Raw genomic sequence first — 23,590 nt, forward strand, 5'->3', positions numbered from 1 at the left:
CACACACACACACACACACACACACACACACACACACACACACACACACAAAGAGACGCAGAGAGCTGAGCATAAGCATCTGGATCACACAAATGAATTCTATTTTCTGACGGTAGACAGACGGACCCGCTGGACAACCGCCACTAATCTGCTACCTCCCCTCCTACTCTTCCTCCTCCTCCTCTCACCAGCACCAGCACCACCACCTATAATCCCTGACAGGGAGACAGGGATTGAGAAAGAAAGTGTTTAGGACAGTGAGTGAGAGAAACAGAATTAGAGGGAAGCACATTTGCACAATGAAAATAGGCTTGATCTTATCCCCGTGCCTGAACTGAAATGGACTGCCCGCTCGCTAAATAAACACTTGTTGGCCACTTTGCTAATGCTACTCAACACAATGGAAGAAAGATGATGTTTCATTCACACTCTTGGCTGCTTTGTTTGATTTGCTGGCAGAGCACAGTTTATATAGTAGCAAAAATAATAAACTTTGGAGTCCAGTGAAAGCAGCGGCGGTGTAGGTCTCACTCAAGTCTTGTTAGGTGACTGAAGACTCAGCGGCAAACACGCTCAGGACGAGAAAACACACAGCGAGAGCCATATTTCTTCCAATTACGTGTAACTGACTTGTAATTTTGCCCAATCTCCTGTGGGTTTGTATGTGACCCCGCTGCAGTATTGAAAAATGAAGCAGACATAAAGATGAGGTGTATGAGTGTCTGTCTTGTGTGCTACAATATGTGCTTTGTATTCATTGCAGATAACAGGAGGCCATTGGAGGGGAGAAAACAGCAGCCATTGATTTTGTGTGCTGGGCAGGCATTTCTCCATTCCAGAGTCTGGTCGATACATTCACCAAGAGCAGGGAGCACAGGAGTGGTTATACACCACTCTGGACACTGCATTTGCACGCACGCACACACACACAAAGACGTGTTTGTATTGGCAGTCACCAGCAAATGGACACAAGGCCCATCAGGCAATCAAAGCTTTCTTATTACCCGCCAGCGCATTCACAAACAGATACATGCACGAACAGAGGCAGCAAATACTACCGCTTACAGAGCGAAAGGAACAAATGCATTCAACGAGGCGATTTCTTTACCACGAGCAGCCCATGAGAGGGTGGGGGTGTATTTCAGCATTAAATCCTTTATCATGTACCCGGCAAATCAAACATTGATTTCCTTGAGCCACTGTGCCGAGGGCAATAAGGATCTCCTTCATCAACCGAGGCAGCATGGGCCACACACACAACACAGCAAGCACACAAACACACAAACAGCAGGCACTAAATGAATATTAGGTGGAGGAGTAATAGCTCCAATCGGAATAGGAAAAACACAGGCTATTCTGTGTGAACCGCCTGTTTTGGAGCCAGAGGGGAACGCCGGTCAGCTTTGATCAAAGACACGCAGCTTCAGCTGGACAAGTGGCCATTAGGGGGTCACAGTGACAAATATGACAGTTCAACTCATGCTAATGTCTAATGAAACCCTTCCAAAAAAATGCTTTTACTAGAATAGCTTCACTTGAGGTTTTTTTTCTAGTGCATTTCTGCACAAGATCTGCCATTTGGATGTATCAAGGCTTTACAGTCTGAAATCAAATATTTACTCATCTGCAGAGTACAAAGTTCACCAAACTCATTGGCCTCTGCATACTTTTCATAAAGTGCTTGTTGCTTTTTGAATACATGTTTGCGAGAGCTTTGACCATTAACACCTCTAAAATTGATGAGATAACCTTTTTTTTATCATTATGTGCGCAGCTTTTATTTAAGCAAAGCACAGCATTGTGGATGAAGTATTTCACACCTCAGTGCTCAAAGTGAAAAGTAAAGAGACTGAACACCCTGACCCAAGAATATTAGAAAACATTGCTGTCAACATGTCAGCGCAGAAAGTTACCTTGACAGAAGTAAAGAAATTGGTTTGACATTAAGTTAGATGTGGAAAAATGTCTTTCTGCAGCAAAGTGATCCATGGTGTTGAAGGCCAGGAGGAAGTGGAAGGAGGGAGGAAAGAGTAAAACCAGCAAACATCCATTACAGGTAGTGCAATGCTATCGAGTGTAAAACGGGAACGCTGCATGAAGACGACTGAGAAAGTTTTCTTCCACTGAACTGTATAAGCTGCTTTCCCAAAATATGCCAATAAAATCTGGAGGTTATTGGGATTCCCTCATTGAAGTGGAAAGCCATAGTGCACAAAACAGTTTTTGCCTGTTTGATTGTTTCTTGATTTGGGGAACATTAAATGTCAACCTGCACTCAGTCATTCACTCCGAGATGCCAAAACTCACCATGGGAATAAATCTCTGTCTGACACGCAAAATAATCTTTCACAAAAGGTTGAATCGTCTTTGCTTATAAACTCACCGGCCACTTCATTAGGTATATCTGCTCAACTGCATACTAATTGGTCTGATAAGAAGGTAACGGTAACTCAAATGACCTTTAACAGCCAAGCTATGCAGAAGAGCATTTCAGGAGCAGAAGACCACACTGAGCGCCACTCCTGTCTGTTAAGAAAAGGAAACCGAGGCTACAATTCACACAATTTCTGCCTTGTATCAACAACAGAGTAATGATGTCAGGGTGTATTTTCTTGGTACACTTCAGGCCTCTTAGTACCAGCTGAGCATCATTTAAACACCATGTTGCTGACCCTTGATCACAGTGTACCATCTTCTGATGGTTACTTCCCTTAGGATAACGCACCATGTCACTAAGCTCAAGTCATCTTAAACTGTTTCTTGAACATGACAGTGAGTTCACTGTACTCAAATTGCTTCCAGAGTCACCAGATCTCAATGCAAAACAGACCTTGCTGGCATTTGTTTTACCCTGTCTTAGTTTTTTCTTTGCTGTATTTCTTTCTTGCTTTATGCCTGAATTATACTTCAGTGGGAAATCTACACTGTAACTCATGATGTAACCGGAAACCCTTTTTAACTGTACGCCAAACTTCCATGAAAAATGTAACTACACGTCAGGCCAATGCAGTCCGCAACAACTGGATGGTACATAAGGTTGCAGTGAGGGGTTTCCGGTTAGTTCATAAATTGATCTGTAAATTCCCTGCAGAAGCCTAAATCAGGTTTTAGCCACGTGTAGGTAAATACAAAGAAACCATGACTACATATCTTTTCCACCTTGTCCCGGGACAAAAAACAGAATGACGATCCATGGAAAAATAAATTGGGATAAGTTCCTTTTTCGTGAGTCTCCCACAGTTTGAGAATTTCTTCTTTAAACCTTGAGATGTACCGGCACTGCTGCCTATCAATAACGTGTTTACACAACGTCTAAAGACACGTTTTTTGAAGTTACAGCATCAAGCTGAAAAAGTCGCGATTTGACTCAAACTGCACCGTGCACATGAGGTCACTTTCCAAAAAGCTTGCTCTTGTGAAATTAAACAGTTGTGACATTTTAAGCAGTTAGCTGAGAGCCAGTCAGAGACGGGGGATGACGAACAGGCACACACAGAGGAACGCAGAAACATATGCATGTAAAAGATACATGCACAGGGAAGCAAAATGGAAAAACAGGCTCAGGAAATTGGCCAGTTCCTGTATAGGAGAGGTACAGAGGGACAGAAAAAAAGGTGGGGGTCGAATGGAAAAAAAACAAGTGGGAGTGAGAAAGACTGACAGAGAAAGACAGACTCTGTGCCTTATGTAACTTTAGTGTCACTGTCCTTTTGTTTTCCCGACACACCAACATGTCACTGTCAAGATTTTCCTGTAACTATTACAGCCACTTAGAGAGTGTCTATCGGCTAAAATTTACCACAAGTGTTGTCGTTTGTGAGAATGCTAAAACAAGGGTTAGGGTTAAGTCGAATAATAATACTGTATGCCATATATATAGTATATAGTAAGAACACAACAATTACAAGTTTACTTTGCTGACATTTTTAATGGAAAACAAGAATAAAGTTACTAAAATGTTTGTGGTAATGAATTAAAAATGCACAATTAAACAGATTACTTACAGCTAAAACAATTAATTGATTAACCAACCCCCAAAATAATAATAATACTAATAATAACAAACATTTGCAGTTTTCGCATGTTTAGATGCAAAGGTATTTCTGTACAAATGTACAAACACTTCATTTTCACTGTACCAACAATATAAAAAACATAAATAAACCCTTTTCTACCTATAATGTGTCTTTCGCATGTTATATATGTGTGTGTCTCAGGAAACGTAGCCTAGCCCTCTGTAACCCTCAGCAGAGTCAACTTTAACCTCTCAGACACACAGAGCAGAACAGATGACCCCCGCTGAAATCTGAACTGCTGGGTTTCCTCTGTAAAGTGAAACTAGACAGACACCTGACCCCGACTGACATGTGACACACACACACACACACTACACAATCAGAAACACCTGTTCAGACATGCACTAAAGCACACATGGGTCACAAACATTACCACATCCACATTAAGGGAATTTTCACTGAAGCACAGAACCCACACTCAAGTGAGTCCTGTGTGCTGTTATCTTTGGACACACAAGCAGAGCTCGCCCTAAAACAACCGTGACAGTGTCTGCTGTATCTGCAGGACAGGCAAAGTGTGAATGTGTGTCTGGAGAGTTAAAGAACATGGTAGGTTCACGCTCTTGCTTCTCCATCCGTCAAGTCAGTTAAAGGACAGTCAGAATTAGAAAGAAAAGCTGCAGGAAATATCGGAAGTCACGGGAGCAAACTAACAGTGTCATGATTTGAGCTCTGAGTCCATTAAGTCGATTCCTTGCATGCTTTTGTAGTTATGTTCATCTCTTTGACCTCGCCATATGTCGCAAGAAGCGTCAGCATTAAAGGTCGAACGCCAAACGTTCTTTTTCCTGAACTCAATGATAATTTAAAAGTTAACTTCAGTGGCATCAGATAACATCAAACATGGATCCAGTGAAACGTTTCTGTGTCAGTGACATCTTAACATATTGTCTCGTCGTTTTTCTTCTTGTTATCGTCATAAAACAAATAAAAACAATGCAATAATATGTTGTAATGTCCCTTCACTTTTGGCAGCACTAATCCTCAAGCCCATTCATTCAAAGGCTAAATTGTTATAGTTATAATGGAGGCATTTGAGTCATAAATGCACATTTACTGCACAAATGAGTAGTTAAAGCAGCAGACTGGTGTATACGTGTTGGAGTAAAAAGAAATTATTATTCTTTTTAATTTGTTAAAAGGTTCGATAAACACTATATTTTTAAATCAGTATTTTCTACCAAGTACTTCATAGTTCAGGCTTTAAAGGGTTAACAAATTTTAGACACAGTCCTCTGTGGCACAGGAGAACAGGCTTATATCAGGCTTTGACTGCACACACATTACTTGGAGACTCACTTCATGGCTGTTTTTGTTATTAGCACGGATGGCTGAAGGACAGATAATCTAAAAAATGTCCCAAAAGCTTCGAAAAGCTGGTATTCTGTATTCGTCATGAATGGAGACCCTTTCTGCAGGATGAATGGCATGTCCATGTGCGTGCATGCATGTAAGAGAATCCTTTTCCTCTTAATAGTTCATTAAGAGGAGCCACTTCACCGCTGGCTGGATGAGGGAGCAGCAGCTCCTAGGCTTTCTGCACATCCACTAATCCTTCACTTACCTGAACCACGTCAATACTGCTGCAGGCCCCCACCTTCTGCTCCATTCTCCGCTTTCTTTATCCACAATACCACCCCCCAGCCTTCCTCGTCCTTACTGTTCCCGCCTTGCAGCTCTCATTTTTAGCCCTCAGACACACACACACACACACACACACACCCACCTTCACCCCTTCTTCCATTCCCCAAAGGTGCTGCTTGATATCCATCCTATCTCTTTTCCTTCCTCTGGACAAAGCAGAGAAGGTACAGGGAATAATAAGGCAGAGCAGCAGGGGTGGGACGGCCCCAGTGAAGTTATTAAGCCTCAGACACAAACACACAATTCGCCACAGGGCTACAGAGGTGAGACCCCAGGGGGTCGGGGGGCCATTTCTGTTTGTGCATGTGTGTGTGTGTTGAGAAGGCACTATGTGTGTTCACGCTGGGAGCCATGAATGATGAGACCACACACCTTTACTGACACTAACAACTAAAGCTGGTACTGGCTAGCATCTTTAATCTGAAATCTCTTCATCCTGAAATTCTGCAGGACCCTTCAAAGTGTATTCTTTGAAGGGAAAAGGTCTCTTCAAACAGCATCTGAGCCATCATGTAAAAGCTAAACTCTCCACTGAATAATAAACAAATTCAATTCATTTAAATGGGTTAATGGCACCTTGAGGCAAAGTGAGACGTGTTTCATTGCAGGTTTTAGAGACTGTCAGTCCCTGCAGCTGCTGAAGTAAAAAGAAACAAACAAAAAACTCCCACATCTAAGCTGTACAAGGTTTGATGTGGAAGAAGGTTGTCCATGTGCATAACTATACTACTGTACTATGCAGGGTCAACCTGCCTGAGACTAGAGAGAGGAGAGGTCCAGTTTTAACTAGCTCTATCTTCACAGCTATAAGGATAGGACAGGATTTGGCTTGACCACTCCATAGCTGGGAGCTGATAGCGCAGTGCACAGCCAGCGGTGGATCATTTTTCATCTCTAAATCTGCTTTGGCATGGTCAGGAGTGCCACTGTGTGTCTAAGTGTGTGTATGTGTGGCAGGGGTGTGCAGGGGGTGGGCACGGCAGACACAGAAAACTCAGAGGGACCGCGAGAGGGAGGGGCGGCCGACCGGGGAGCATTGTGGTTCATCTCTTGTGGTTTTTATTGGTGCTCTGACAACACAAGGCTGGGTCTTCCCTCGCTGCTCAGCTGAGCAATCAGGTCACCTCATCTTGACAGACGCAAACACGCGCACACAAAGACGTCAACACACAGAGGCGTGCACGCACATGCATGCACACATCGCACATGCAGCCTGCAGCTGTTGCCAATGATGTCAGTCCTGATTTGGCCAAAGTAGCCTTTTGTTTCACAGCATGAACAGAGGAAGAGGCTTCATTTGGCAGTACAGTAAGATTGTTTGGATTAGGGCTTAGCTACTGGTTGCTGACAGAAAAGTCTCACAGCAAAATAAATACTTTTCCCCGGTTAAACAGAGAATAAAAAGTTGAAAATAACTTTGAAAATCAGTTAATAACTCAAAGCATCTTTCTGACTTCTTGTAGCTTGTTGTATGTCAGCATTTGTAATGTAAAGCTGCTTCTTGGAGCTACAGAATAACAAGATTGCTATATTGATTAAACAGCATAAAATGTAGAGCATAAAACTGAGCTATGAAACTATTGTGTACACACCAACAGTTGTGATGCAAGAACAAAAGTACACATACAGCCTCAAATACATACATTCATTCACAAATTTTTTAAAATAAGTGGCGCTGAAGGTTCTAAAATATCTGTTAACTTGACGAGGCCAAGGCCTATTAACTTCTCATTAGTGATCAGGACTGACTGCAACTACAACTTTCTCTTTGCCTGCATAAAAAGGATTTGTTTGACAGCACTTAGTGGACTGAACGATATTAAGAACAATGAGAAAAGTCAAGGAAGTCAATGAAGTAGAATTGTAGATTTACACAAGTGAGGGAGGGCTCTTGCAGATCATGACTTCAAACAGTTCTACAACAGCAGACTTCCTCTGGAAGGTCTGGAAGAAGACCTGAACTGTCACTGTCAGATGTGAGTAAATGGGTTAGGATGTTCAGGAACAACCCAGAAAACACCAAGGCTCAAGCCTGGCCTTAAACTGGAAACTGCTGTAACACCATTGTCACTGTCCACAATAAAGTGAGTTTTAGAAAGAATCCCCTGCCCAAAAAATTTACACCTTCAATCTTGGTGAACAATCCAAATACCAAGTTTTATAAGTCAAGAATGAGCTATTTTACCACAATGACAAGAGGTATGTTTGGAGGAGTAAAGGTGAGGGATCAAGCATCAAGTGGTTATAGCATTATGCTCTGGGGCTGTTTTGGTGCCAGTGGTACTGGTACACTGCACAGTGGAAGGAATAATGAAGAAGAATTCTTCAACTTCACCTCAAATCAACAGCTAGAGGGCTGAAACTTGGAAACGGTTGGGACAATGATTCCAAACACACATCAGAACTGGTTTGGGAATGGGGTAAAGCAGGCTAACATTAAGCTTCTGGAATGGCCTTCCCCCGACCTCAACCCTCCTGAAAATATGCAGACTATGCTTACAAGCCAGGTCTGTACCAGGAAACCAACCAATTTAAATGAACTCTGCCAATTCTGCCAAGAAGAGTGGTCAAATATTCAGCCAGAATTACTCCAGAAGCTTTATTATGCCTGCCAAAAATGCCTGGTCGAGGTGAAACTTGCTAAGGGACATTTAACCAAATATTAGTGAGGGTTTATATATACTTTTGACCCTGTGCAGATTAGAGAAAATACAAAATGAGCTCAAACCAATACCACCTGATTCTTGTTTCTTTGTTTTATAATCACCCCACACTGGAAAAAGAAGAAATCATAAAAATCATGATGATTGCATGTAAACCTCTCCCCACAACTACAGTACAAGAATCTGAATGTTTTTTTCATTTATATTTTGCAAATATTTCAAAATCTACAGCAGTGTGATAAAAAGTCTATATATAAATGAGTACACGGAGCAACAATACAGCATATAATAGGAAATTGTCAACAAACAACTATAAAAAGTGACAAGCTCTTGATAATTGCCAGCCTCCTCAGCAGGTTATTGACACCTCACGGTAATGAGTTGTTTCAAAACTTGCACAAGTACAAAACTGACAACGCAAAAGTTAGAGACCTCAGCTCTAGTCAAACACCCTCTACCCCCTTATCCAACACACACACACACAAACACGCAAACACTCACCGCCTCCAACCTCCTGATGCCTGTTGGCAGAACTGTCTGAGGAGCTTAATTGGTACTTTCTTATTTTTTTCTCCTCTTTCTCACTCTCTCTTTCTGTCCCTCTTACTCTGCCTTTCTCTCATTCAGCTGTGCGTGCGCGTGTGTGCATTTCTGTTCTGGTGCAAAAGCATGTGTGTCTGCGTGCTTTCATGGCAAGAGGATAAGAGCGTGGGTGCCACTAAATGAAACAGAGGCTGAAGCAACTGCACACTCTGTGGCAATGCGATAGGGCGAGCCAACTCGGTTAACCAAATCTTGGAATGAGCCGCCGAATTAGGCGCATACCACGAACACACAAGCTGCAGACAGACACGCACGCAGATGCACACAGGAGTTGTCCCAGTGCCCGGGCAGCTTTCCCGCTGCCAATAATGAGGAGGTTTTAAAGATGTGCATTTGTTTGTGCAGATCTAAAAACACACACTTTAACGTCTAACACCACGGTTTGCGCACACACCGATCGCGCACCAGTTTCACTCAACAGATCCCGCTTTCTGTTTACGTTTGTGTACAGTAGCTTTTATGACACACACCGAGTTACACATCACACCTGCTGACATGAGATACAAACATAGCATGAGACACTCTTCTGCTAAGTTATTATGCTGTCAGTGACATTTTCGGGAATAATCCTGCTTCTCCTGACATTTCATCCGGCGGTTGCTCGAGCTACACGATGCCGTCCAAGCAGCCTGTTGATGCGAGATGTGTTTTGTGGAAGCCCGGCAGCCAGTGCTGCTTGTCGGGAGCGATGATTAGATTAGGTCTGCACTGATTACAGTCTTGTTGGTTACAGTATACAGTTGTATCACAGAGACCAAGAGGGCAGAAGCGGGAGTCACTGAGAGTGGGAATGTCAGTTTGTCAAGCTGTCAAGAGCGACGTTGCTATGTTGTATCCCTGTGTTTAGCTGAAGTAGCCGGGCAGGGAATGAATCAGCTAATATAAAAGAGCACCAGAGAGGATATTAATACGAATCTTTTAGCAGTTATCAGCACTCAGGAGAGCGATACAAAGCCGTACGTGAACGAGAGCCTTTGAATCAGATCATGGCGTAAAGGAAACGCAGCTGCACATGTGAACGGCTCCCATTTCACAAACAATGCTATCACAGGCAAACACTTTTAAAGGCAAGTGCCTTTCTTTGGCATTGTGCAAGGCAGTTGCAGCACAGTGGCACAGCAGCTCAACCGTAGCGTGTAGTATTGGCTGAGAATAAATAATCTGAAAAGCCTCAAATGCCCTTTGCCTTCCTAAGCTTTATGAAATATTAACCAAATTAATCTACAGTATTTTCTCCCTGAGAACACATACTGTGCTGCCACTGATTCCCTGTAAGCCAACAATCATTCCTGAGATTAATTTGAAGAAATGCAGGAACATATTTGATCTGTGAAAGCCAGCGACAAGGTGTAATTATTCCCTCCTATATATTATGGTTCCTACTAATTGCGCCTGTTCCGGCGAACGTTACTGTGCTTGTTTAACTGACAGCCACAGGGCCACAGGCATCTCTCAACACAGCTTTACTCCTAACAGCGAGCGTGCTGGGTAAAACGCATTATTATAACAGTATGGGCTTGCCAGTATATCACCTGATCAGAGGTCAGACTGCTCTTGTACCCTGTGAAGATATTTTTAAAGACTGGTTTTGATACCCTGTTTACTAAAGTCATTTCTAGAGGCCTCAAGGCAGAACAAAAGGGCAGAGTTCACTGGGAGCAGAAAGAGCTTCGCTCCAAACATGTGACCAGAAAATGAGGGCCACAAAGTAAAATAGAAAATCATTTGAAGGGATTTTATAGATTGCAGATTTAATGTGTCCATCTGATGGAAAAAGAGAGAGAGAGAGAGATCAGAATTAATCCTCTTAGCTGTTTGTTTGGTAATCTGATTTAGTCTGATTTTTAGGCTGCTATCTCTGCTTGTGGTTACTGATGCTGTCTCTGGATTGACCACAGCCATTTTCACCTTCAACACCCACCCAGGGATTTGGCTCGACACATAAACAAAATATCGGTATATGTAAATCCCCTGTACAATTCACCAAATCCAGCAATGTGTCTGCTTATAAACGTATTCCCCGCTCTGACATCGCTCAAGAGAGGCACACCACGGCTGTCCCTGCTCCAAATAAATGACCTACTTTGCACATTAACACACATTTACATGCAGGCAAGATCCAGAGCGGGCTTTGTAGTTTCTGTTTTCTAACTAAGACACTTTGCGCTTTAACTGCAACGTGTCTCCTGCTCAGTTCTTAGAAATCGCAGCTCTTTTCTTTCCTGCTCAGTGAATGTGAATGCAGACATGCGTCCCTTTCAAGTCTAACTGAAAAACAGGGGAGTAATATAGTCCAGGTTTGCGAGTAGAATTGTACTTTTGTCGTGCATGCATGTTAAAGGAAGGTGAGGCTGGCACAGAGGCCCACCTAAGGTGCTCCCAGCTCAGGCAAAGCTATTTCCAGACACCCCCTACCACCCAGCCCCTCCCAACTCCTCTGTGGGGGAAACCACACCACTGCGCAGACCCCAGACACGGACACAACTTAAGAATGGATTCATTATTCACATACACACAGGCGCTGGCACATAAGGGTGCGATGTGGTGGTAGTTCGGGGGGGCAGGGTAAACAACTTTTACTTAACTTTACTTAGAACTGCTAAAGAGGGCATTAAAGCAGCCAGCTCAGCTTTTCGGCACAGTTAAACAATGTCATGTAAATGCCCAGTGGGGCAGATTTGCCACTGTGTAAATATGCACGCTCAAAACTAACGAGATGGCACGTGCGTACCAAAAGGAGCCGTGTCGCCATGGACACACGAAGCAAAGCTACACAATAGCAATGTAAGTCAACCCGGCTTTAGACGTGCACGTCATAGCAAGTTTTTAAGAATGCCTCACAGCACAAGACAACTCCACGCAACTTGACATGGATGAATATGTAAGTGCTCTCTCGCTCACTCTTATACTTCCTGTCTCAAACAAACGCGCGTGCACGTACGCACAAAGAGGCCAGATTGCACACAAGTTTGCTCACGGACCATGATAAGAAAATGTGGTAAATGCGTAATCTGATATGCATGACTTGAGGTTTCTCTCTGCCTTTCTTTTCCTCTTGGAAATCGCACGTTGCATCCATAATTTACACCAGCCTCCGTCTGTTTCTCTCTTTTCCACTCTGCTCTCCCCTTCTTTCTTTTTTCCCCTCCTCTCCCCGTCGCCCCTTCTCTCTCCTGGCAATCTGGCTTTTGCAGCTTTGCTTATTAGCATATTGCAGAATGTGCAGATGCCACCAAAAATTATTCACCTTCAAGCGCTTTGATGCCGTTTCACATGTATACAACTAACGCTGTCGACATTTTGCACAACCCTCCCAAACAAAACCAGAAGGACTGGGCCTCTTTTTACCTAAAATGCGATGGAGGCCTTAACATGACATCCTTTAGTGCGCTGTTTCCTCATATCCTCATCCAACCCAATTACTTCATGCATCATCGTGGTCACTGTCACATGACGACTGATGGGGTGTTTCATCTCGGCTAAGGTTTAAATGAACACTTAATATTCATGCAGTCCGAGGGTTATCTGAATACATAATGTCCATGCTGTTCAAAGGAAAAATGAACAGAGTATTCAAGCATGTTTTTGCATCAAATGCAGCTTTGTCCTTACAGTAAAGATCGGATTGGAGGATGAGGAAATGGGGATGAGCAGTTTACTCCTCTTGGAGGTTGATACGGGCAAATCAATGGTCACACACAGAAGCTCCAGCACTGGTTCAACATGGATAACGATGACTTGAAAACGAGCAAAAAGAGGTAGAGCTCCACTATAGCACGCATGCAGGAATGTGCTCTTGTAAACATCCTTCAAATGGGCTTGATCTAAAATGACCACATCAGAGGAAAGACCAAGCAAGAAAGACTTGGCATCCCAACTTGTTTGGTCTCACTGACTGACTGACTGCCCCCGTTCCTCCTCCACCCCTCACCTGACAAGCACCAGCTGTCTACCATGCAAAGAGGAAATGCCATCACCCACTATCACGCAACTAATCCCCGTAAACATGTGCTTTCATTCAGAACAATGGTGGCCAGTCATGGTGGCAATTAATTCAGGATGTTCTGACGCGTATGTGGTCTAATATATGAAAGCGTTGGGATAACAGAATGCAGCATGTAACAATTTAGGTATCGCAGGACAATCAAACAACACACAGATGATTTACGTTAAAGCTTCGCGTGTTCTTTTGATGCCCCGAATCGCAACATATTCAGGTTTTCATATTGTTCTTGAAAGCAAGTCTTCTTTCTGCTTCAGTTACCACATAACACGATCACGAGAGCATCCTTTTCTAGGACAAAACACCTGGTATGATACAACGTGGGGCAATATCCAAATGGCAGCCATATTGTCTTATTTGCAGTATCACCACACGAGCTGAAGCCAAACCAGTCAGATGAACACGCAGCTGATAAATCAAGATTCTTACCAGTTTGGATAAGGATGTTCTTGTGTTTCCTGTTAGGCAAAATCCGTTTCTTAATCCTCATCAATCACAGAGCGAGTCTAAAATGAACAAAAAACAAAGTGCCATGCGCATGAGGGAGTGTGACAAAACACAACGTGCTTTTTAGTGATAGGAAAACAAGGCTTAGGTGGCAACATTTATCGAGATGCAATAAAGAACCCCGTTGTGCATCTGACAAAATGGAAGCGCATAACAAGGACTGACAGAGCTGGAGAGAATATGCATCTCTAATCCCTGCCAAATATGAAGCATAAAATACTTAAATGACAAATACAAGTTGATTTCTTGTCTTCCTTGTGAGTGCTTTGTGCCCATCTAGCTGCAAAAACCAGCTGTCTTTGAACTCTCCCGACTCTAATCATGGAGGAATATTTCTTCTCTGCTTCTGGCTCTTCTCTAACTAAGATGTGCAGATCTCCTAATGGGACAGTCGCTCGCTGACTATTAATGCACTAGCCTACTTTACAAGACTGCATCTTTGACTCGCTTATTTCTATGTTTGAAACTCACACATCATTTCATTAATATTCTGCAAGACGTCTTCCCCCGAAAAAGCCCCGTCTGGCTTACATTTCTTCCACATGTGTACTTGTACAGTAGGCAGAAAGAAAAGACTTGAGCTATCTTCACAGGCTACAGATTGCCCCACATTTAATTACTGTTAACACCAGTGCTAGCAAGCTAAATACGCCTCCATGATTTATTCACTTTCCCCACATTTGAGTCAAATTAAATTAGTCATATGGGTTTAATTAACTAAATATGATCTGATATTGTAATTTCACACTTGGATATGGGATATAGAGAAGGGTACTTCAGTACAAAGAAACCACAGTAAACCAGTGTTCATTAGAGGCTCTTGTGTACAGTTGTGTTGGCATTACCAATAGTAGCATTAGCTGAATGATTGCTTCTAATCAAGGTTCGCACACTGGGAGGTTAACGTTATTCCTGCAGAACCAGGAACACTCTGTTTACACCATTATTCACTTTCCCATTAGCCATCCAACCGTAGCTAATATAAGCAACTCCCCCCATATTTTCTAGAACCTGCGCTAATTATTGTTATTGAAGATTGCAGAAGTGCATTTAAGGAAAACAAACAGTTTAAAAGTAAAGGAGCTGGGCTTAGTTGGCCAGATATTAAGATACCTGGATACCAAGATAGACAGAGCTGCTAGCACCAAATCCTTTTTTAAATGTACATCTGCATGTACAGTCTTGTGAAAAACTGAGTGAACCTACATGATTCACTAACTTGTAGAACAACATTTAGCAACAATAACGTGTTGCTTTTATGACATCATCTCTTTATGTACAGCTCTCTTAGGTCTGGGGTTTGACTCGACCATTGCAGAACCTTAATTCGTTTCTTTTTCAGCCATTCTGTTTACGTTTTCTGCTGTGCTTGGGATCATTGTAATGCTGCCTGACCTATTTGGTTTCCGCCAAATTCTGCATTCTCTCCACTTTGATCTTATCTATCCAGAGGATTTTGTTCCAGAACTCTCAGTGTTTGTCCGCATGCAACTTTAAAACGGTAAATGGGGGCTCTAGAGTCTAAGATATAGCTCTTGTTTTTCCTTTCTTGCAGTTTCTCTGAGCATTGGACGTGCTGACCTTTGGGGCCGTGTTAATTTAACTGACCAATAATTTCCGTCATTGTTTTCATCAACGACCTGTCTTTTCTGACAAACACAAGACGATAAATTAAAAAAAACAACAACTAATGCATGCAGACAAAAAGGATGATGTAATGTAAAGACATCTTGTTTTCATCAATGAATGCTCCATGTTTCTCATAGAAGCGTGACAAAATGTCAACAGTTGGGAGGAAGAGAAGAGAAAAGTAGACATTTGATGTCAAGGAAATTAAGACACTTTGTAAACTGTGTAGAGCAACTCTCACCGTTAAAAACACAACTAATTTTTACACTTTATAGTTTAGTCAACTGAATCAACTTTAGATTTAGTCTACTTTAAACTTATGATATGTAGTCAGATAAAACTAGACTAAAAAAAAACAATCATTTAGAGCAGCGGTCCCCAACCTTTTTTGCGCCATGGACCGGTTTGTGCCCGACAATATTTTCACGGACCGGTCCGTGGCCCGGGGGTTGGGGACCACTGATTTAGAAGCCTAAATGACGACTAAAACTAAAAACATCTGCTGGCAAAATTAAAAATGCTTTGGGTTGAATTTGCTGGGACGTGTGTGGCACATGTTTCTGAATGCACCAGACCAGCAAACTGCCAAATCTTGTGCTTTAATAGAGGTGCTCATACTTGCTGATGATCTAATAATGAAGTGCATTTGATTAGCAGGACCTGGGTGCTACGTACCTGCTTCATTCCTATGGAAAGCACTAAGGGTACTTGCATTAGCCTAGCATTGAGAATAAAATAGATGTTATTTTTTATTATGATGCTTATGCTAGCTGCCACATAAAGCTGTTAAAAGCCCAGTAAAGCGCTGGAGTCTGGTGAAAGCTGCAATGTTTAAAGATCAGATTAAGATCAAGAATGAAATGGAAATATATCTAAAAAAAAAACAGGTTTTGTGGTGTTACACCCCCCCTGTAGAGTTTTTTTTTTTTTTTTACTTAAACCCCATAAAAAAGAAAAAAAAACCAAGATGAGAATCGAACTGGACTGTGTATGCTGAGAGTCATCAAAGCTCCCATTAAGTGAGTAAGTGAGTAAATATGTTTTACTGTCATTTAAGTGAACTAACCTAACTAACCAAAACTCTTTTTTAATAACCTGCAAAGTTCTTTACACTTTGATTATAACATGAACATGAATTCAAAGAGTGCATTACAAAGCGCGCCGTAATATTTAATATCCAAACATTTGTAAGTACTTCTGTTGGGCAAGGTCACCGTTGATTGAAACCACAGGGCCTACTGTGGGTTATTTTTTTCATTCAGCTGAACACAGTAATTTCTATGCCTGTCTGTCTTTAATTGACTGAGCAGCTCTAATGCTGGTGTTTTTTCCCATTCATACAAAGGCGCCATCATGGTGCTAAACGAGCTTCAGTGAATGATATTAAAAAAAGAAAGAAAAAAGCGTGCGGTAATTTACTGATCCTAGGTAATGAAACATGAGGCCAGTGTGGCATGTTTTCTCACTCTCACCAAGAGGAAATATGGCTGCTGAGAGCTACGCTGGCTTGCAAAACACTGTCACACCGCCTGACGCCACAGGCAGAATTATCAGAGAAAAAACAAATGGAGGCATTGATTCACTAGTTGTTTATTTACAGCCCTCTCTGGAGAAGAAATAAATTCCCCTGTTGAGGCTTTGTTTCCCCATCACACGACACAACGGGACGCATGAGAAGAGGGGTGAGCGGGCAACACACACACACACATGCACGCGTTCTTACAAATGTAAGATCGCACAAACATACGCGCACAAACGTCTTACATCTGGATTAATCTCGAATGGGCGTCTTCACAGATGCCATTAAACGTAGCAGAAGGCGAGAATCATACAGGAAAGAGGCTGCCATCTGAATAATTTATTCAGAGTCTCATCTTGTCTCACACCAGGGGGATTTCTGCTTTCAATTTACACTGTTTTCCTCCCCATATTCAAATCGGGAGAGCAGATTTGTTGTGATTGGCACACGGAAGGTCAACGTTAGCAAGCTAGCGTCAACGCTGTCCTCAGTGGGTTGGTATGCTGTGTGTGTGTGTGTGTGTGTGTGGCAGTCTTTGTTTACCTCAGTGTGTGCTGGCTGACGCTGGAGAATAGGCCTGTGGTGCACAGAGACATCAGTGTGTGTCTGAGCTTATTAGGCTGCTTTCCAAGGACACAGGAGGATCTAGACATTACACTGGCTGGGGAAAAAAAAACACTATTGCTAATCATAGCGGGAGGATGTTAGGGATGCAGACAGAGTGAGGGTTAAGGGTGGGGAGGGGGCAAAAAGGACAAGAGAGGGACAAGAGCTGGAGGAATCAAAAATGAGAGCAGGAATAAAGCATGTAACGAAAGGGAGAAAGAGCGCCTGTTGAAGTTATGACTCTCATGCATGTCCTCTCTGTGTGTGCCACTCTGGGACTGAGAAAAGGACGGAAAACAGTTCACCAAGACGCAGGTCAGCTGTGACAGGATTAGCCCAATGCATGTGGGGTGGGGGGAAGCAAAAACCCTCTCAGAGTGATGAAGTGTATTTTCAGCTCTTCTGTTTGAGAGATCCAGTGTTACAGGCGGCACAAAGGATCTGTTTTGTTGTTTTTTGGTTTTGTTTTTTTTTGTGTTTTGCTGTTGTTGTGTGATTCCTTGGGGAATGGATCAGTGTATCCCACTATGCGCTCAATGGCGTACATTCAACAGAGGCGGAAAACATCTCTGAGACGCGAACACCGCGTTTGTCTGAAGAGGCTTGTTCTGTTAGAGGGGCGTGCTCTCTGAAATCCAAACTTCAAAAAAATGGGTTAGGAGGTTGCTCGGGGGAAACTGTGCTTACCGAGCAAAATGCCCGAGTCGTTTCTAGTAGTAAATTGGTATGTTGCTAGCTAACACTGGTGACAGGACTTGGCTGTTGCACGCAATGAATGGCCCTGTAGTAGTCAGGCACGGTGCAGTTGTTCAACAAGGCTTCTTTAACCAGCTGAATGACAGGCAGGCAGACGGGGCAGTGAGCCAGCCACAGACATTCGGCTCTGGCTGTGCTGTAATGATGCCCAGTTCAGCTATACCACAGAGGCCACGTGATGAGAGCAGAAAGCAACCAGGAGAGCAGAGTTCAACTCATGAGTTAGGTTGCCAGGCTATATATGCCCCCTTCTTTCCATGTATCCCACCCTCACATGCCTCCATTTTTTTTATGTTGTCTTTTTGTTACTTTGGGGAGTGTATGCATGTGCTTTTTGCTTTGTTAAACTTTAAATGTCAGCATCCACAGCCCCAAGCGCTGCGTCAGTAGCTCTTTGCACTCTCCACCTTGTGGAAATCTCCGTGCAAACCGAGGGGAAACTCAGCACCAGTATGACACAGCATGCAGGAATGCACCAGCGGATGTGGCTCTCTCCCTTCTCTCTCCTTCTCAGTCAGCTCTCGTCTCCTCCCTCCCTCTCCCTCTGTGGGCAGGTCCATATGCACCCAGTAATTATCAAGGTTATTTTCTCCAGAGGGCTAAATCCCTGTTTATGGCCATGAGCGTGTGTCACAGGGCCCTGGCTGTCAACCCACAGGACGCTGACTCTGTAGACAACCCCAGAGAAAATCTCAATCTCTGCGGTTGTCAGATCCAGCAGTTTTGCTGCTTTTGCACCCATTTGAAAATTACAAAAAAAAACAACAACTCAGTAGCTGTGTCATGACCTCAAGTGAGAAAGCAATAATGATGTTTTCCCACCAACCATAGTTATTATCAAAACCGAGGAGTTATTTCTAGAAATCACAGACTAAACAAAGGCTATTCACTCAGCAGAGAAAAAGTGATATTCGCACAGAGAAAGAACCCAAAACAATCATTTATATCAGTGTTATTTGCTTTTCGTTTTTTATGTCATTTCTACTTTACAATGAGAAGTTTTTTTGTATTATTGGCTCGATTCAATTCCTTCCCAGAGCCAGACACTCTGGAGAATTGTGACCTGAGCTACAGCATACATTTCCTTTTTGGCAACAGCTACAGAGGAAGTAAAGGCCAGTGCTAACAAGCCCTGTGAAAAAACACTAACCAATCCAACAAGCCAGGAATTATACCAGTCAATTAGAGGCAAACAGGAGGCAACTTTGTTTTCTTGAATGGCATACAGAGTAGGCTTGTTCTTGTGGTACAGTAGGCTTGTGAGCAAACAAGAGCCTGGAGCAACCTGAACTGCAAGCTGAAGAGTAAATTTGCATGTAGCGAACTGTTAGCCAGGGTCAGCAGTGCACACGCACACGCACCAACACACAGACAGAATTTGGCTGCTCCCTTCACAAAAGCTGCTTCCTCTTCGTTTCATCACTCAGGCAGGGCTTTGTTGGTGAGCGGAAATGCCTCTAGAGGGAATGAAAATACTGGCAAGTCCCTGCAGCTCTTTCTGGAGGGAGGCAGGTCCTGCAGCTGCACACACGCAACTGCACACATGTGCCAAAGTGCCCGTGTAGGTTGACGGCTCCGGTTGCGCACAGAGATAACTGTGTTAACCTAAAGAACATAAACAGCAGTGTGTGGTTACAGGGCTGCGGAGGCAGCTGAGGAGCCAGAAGAGGCTGACACTGACAGCACAGGATCTAAAGTTGCACTAATGTTGTCACGGCTGCCGCAAAATTACAGGCAACATCAATGTGGGGGCTCACGCCGCTGCTGAAATTAGCCCGGGAGACTTAGGTGACGCTATTTCCTTGATTCATTAAGTCATACGAGTCTTGCCGTCTTGCTGAGATAACCCATCAAACAGTCAGAGAAAGGTCAAGGAAAGTTCAAACATTGAGAGCGCTCTCTAAACTGCACAAAATCTATCCATTTCCCCAGCCCACATCCAGCTCAGGTTGCACACATTCACTCCAGTGGGTGCAAACTCTCGACTTTTAGGATAACCACAGAGCCACCGTGCAGCCTAAAGCCTCGCTAATGCTCTTACATCTTTGTTTTAAATATTCCATTACCTCACTCCAGGGCCATCTTGATTGTTGAAAAGCACATGTTTGTAATCAGATGACAACACTCCAACAACAGATGACTTCAATCAAAACAATCGATGGTCAAAAACACCCCATATTAGTAAAACATAAAAACCTATGATTTATATGAACAAAGGAGATTGCCTGATTGTTTAAGTACTGAAAATGCACGCACTGAAAATCCTTCCACTTGGTGCCTTTAACTTCTCTTCAGCATGTTAAATGATAGCAGCTGTTATGACTACCATTATCCAGCGTGAGAGGCCAAACCTTTTACTAAACAGCCGTCGGCGGTTTTTGACGTCTTAGCCTTCACATTTATAAACTGACAAACATTGAATATTTCAATAAAGACTAAACAGACCATCTAGGTTGACTTTAGGAAGTATTTCGGGTGGGCACGCTCTGTGCACAGTGATTTTCAGCTTCACACCGTCTCACTGTGCCTCCCACACTCACATTCTGTTGACCCAGGAAATTTAAAACCGTATGCTATTTTTATTTAATATTTCATGTAAATTGTGCCACCTACACAACGCTGACAGACTCGCCTGCCTACTACCATGTCTTCTCATTACAGCCTCTACAAGTTATTCTAAGATTAAACTAACCCTCTGCCATCAGCCAGCAGCGTGTGCATGCTTAAAAGTTCTGCTTCTTCAAAATGTGGGTCATTATTCACTGTCTCTACTTATTAACAGTGTAAGATAGTAAAAATTCTGTTCTCACTGACTCCACAGGAAACAGCTTCAAATTTCTTGATAGTCCAAGAAAATAAAAGTGTCAAACCTTTTCGATGGTGACATCCTACATTGCTTTATTTTGAAAAATGTATGACTTCTCGTGTGATATCACCTCACACTGTAGTTGTACACCATATTGGATGTGACTCAACCACTGGCTTGTAGGGGGGGAAATGTATTCCCCAACTGGTTGGTGGTGGTTTCTGGAGATTGTCGGATGCTTGCATTTTTTTCGTGTTTCTCTGCAACTTCTTGCTAACTACTCAGGAAGTAAAAGTGGCACATTTTCACCTTCAAAGTAAAAGATGAGTCTATGTGTTTCAAAACTGTTGCTTTGAAAGCGAATCGTCTTCATTTCCAGTTTGGTTCTGACTTTCTACAGTTTCACTATAGCTCGGACAGTAGCTGCACAGTGTTTGTAGACAAGAACATCACTTCCATTCAAAGTAAAACCACAGCAATATGCTATGAACCAAAGCAACCAACACTTTTCTCTGGCAACAGGTGGCTGCCAGTTCTATAAAGTGGCATGTTCATATGCCTGTGTGGCTGGGGCTTAGGTAATAATTTTCCCTCCAATAACCATTCAGTGAACCGGCGGTTGCCAGATGGTTGCAGATCAGTCTCTAAGCCTGTGTGAATGGGGCCTTGTTCGCTCCATTCTACATTGTGACTGTAGCTGTCCCACGTCCAAAATGTCACGTCACTTTGCGGTTACGTGTCTGCAAAACTTCAATATAGCAGTGTTCAGGCTGACCAAGAGAGACACTTCACAAAGCCTGTCATTCAACAAAGCATGAACACACCAGCGCCACGAAGCCGCTTTGAAAGGTGTGGCTCATCCAGGCTAATCTGGGCTTAGTCAAGGATGGGTATCATATTTTAACGGCAGTTTACTGATACTGTTTATCGACACGGTACTCTAGCTGCACTCCTATTCTCTCATTTGTGATATTTTTAAAAGAAAAACCATCAATCATCAGATATTCGTATCATGGTGAACCTGAAGATAACCACCTTCGGCTCTGCTGGTGTCCTTTTCGCTTAGCACTTAGGATATAAAGTTCTATATGTGCACTGTACACTCAATACAGTATACTAAATTTTGCTGAAGCTTTTGAATACTCTCAGATTCTGATCTAGTAAGTGTAAAGTCAGTCCTGTAGTGTAGTGGGGCACAGCATACTTGCTGGGGAGGCTGCTGCAGTAGGGGTGTGCTTTTGCCATTTGGGGTTGTGCCTGGTCTTCAACCATGATCGGCAAGTCGGCATGCCAAAGCTACAACCACATAAAAGCAGTTTTGCTACAAATACAGGCAATGTAGATGTATGTAACACATATTTACTGACTAAAATTACAACATTAAACAGTGTGTTGCAAATATAGGCTTTACAGCGCTTATGATCTCGTTATCTTAACAGATAAGCTACACAACATACTGATTTCCCCAAAGTGTTCCTTTATCAGGGAAAAACTGAGACTTCTGACCAAACATCTGACTAAAACACTGCCTCAGTGAGGAGATATCAGGGGAAAGCAGATTCTAGATGTACTGACAGAGTGGAAGAGCTTTCAAGACAGCTGCTCTAGTTTCTCTCTGTCACTCTCGCTGACACACACACACACACACCCCTGTGCGCACACACACGCATGCTCGCGTACACACTCCACTCCCTCTCTCCTTTTTAGCCAGTGACAGCAGGCACCCAGCGATGACACGAGGAGTGTCTCTGGCAGCCAGTAAGGCAGCACTAAACAGACAGAAATATCTGCTCTGACAGACGGACAGACCATCACCCAGTACGACATGCTTGCAGCTGTCACTGTTCTCACCGCTCCTCTTCCCCAGCCCTCTGGTTTGACTTTGCTTTATGTGATTCTCCCTCCACCCTAAACAGTGCTTCCCTCCTTTTCTCCTTCCTACGGCCATCATGTACGACACTAACGACCCCTCCTACGTTTGAGACACTGCGCTTGGCTCCTGTTGGTTTACGGCAAGAAGAGGAAGAGATAGAGATGATCAAGGGGCGTGAAAGAGGAGCACCCTCTATGAGCTTTGGCCTCCACAGGTTTAGCTCTTTGTTCCTTTCATTCGGTCTTTCTTTTGCTCTTAAGAGTCGTGTGCTTTCACACAAGTATCTGTTCTCAATCTTTCTCTGTCTCTTTAGCTCGCTCTTTCTCAGTAACAGCCGTTCTCAATTAGGAGGGTCAGGGAGCGGAGCGGAGAAATAACTCAGCCTCTGGTATCTGGAGCTGCAAGGACCCGGAGATCAGCAGCAACAAGAAACCACCGCTGAGTCGAAACCTGGGCTGCGGATACATGTTTGCACGGTTGTGCGCGTTGCATAAATCTGCGCTGTGTCAACAGGTTGTCACTGACCTCTGACTTCCATATTTAAACACACACGAATATGACAGAGCTGCTAATGTTTTGACTGGCACATTCTCCTGGAGTGTGGAGCTCTTCGCCGTTCAATCTAAAGATTCTGGCTTTAAAACAATGGAAAATCATTCGCGCACAGGCAGGCACACCCATGGACCGAGTCTTCGCCCCGTGGAGAGAGCTGCTTTAATTGCTTTGTTTCAATGGTCCCCTCTGAATGGGAGAGGAGCTGGCGGCTGCCGTTTACAAGACACATCTGCAGGTGTTGCATTTCAAACTGAGAAATTCAAGCTGTGAGAAAGAAAACATACGATAACAATGACAGAAACATAGGAATATTAAGGCAGATTGTCCCTCTGTCTTTTCCTCTCTGTCTC

General features: G+C 43.3%; 1 protein-coding gene across 4 annotated transcripts in view; it reads right to left on the bottom strand.

Annotated features, from left to right (window-relative positions):
- The window catches only part of zmiz1a (zinc finger, MIZ-type containing 1a), a 107,840-nt gene that overhangs the window by 49,010 nt on the left and 35,240 nt on the right, over positions 1-23,590 (bottom strand). For all 4 annotated transcript variants that reach the window (XM_005744763.2, XM_005744766.2, XM_005744762.2 and 1 more), the window contains exon 3: positions 13,419-13,495. The gene's annotated coding sequence lies outside the window, so the exon portion shown is untranslated. The remainder of the gene's footprint in view (positions 1-13,418; positions 13,496-23,590) is intronic.

This window comes from Pundamilia nyererei, unplaced genomic scaffold (genome assembly GCF_000239375.1).
Source record: "Pundamilia nyererei isolate P.nyererei 1_Seehausen unplaced genomic scaffold, PunNye1.0 scaffold00149, whole genome shotgun sequence".
NCBI classification, from domain to species: domain Eukaryota; kingdom Metazoa; phylum Chordata; class Actinopteri; order Cichliformes; family Cichlidae; genus Pundamilia; species Pundamilia nyererei.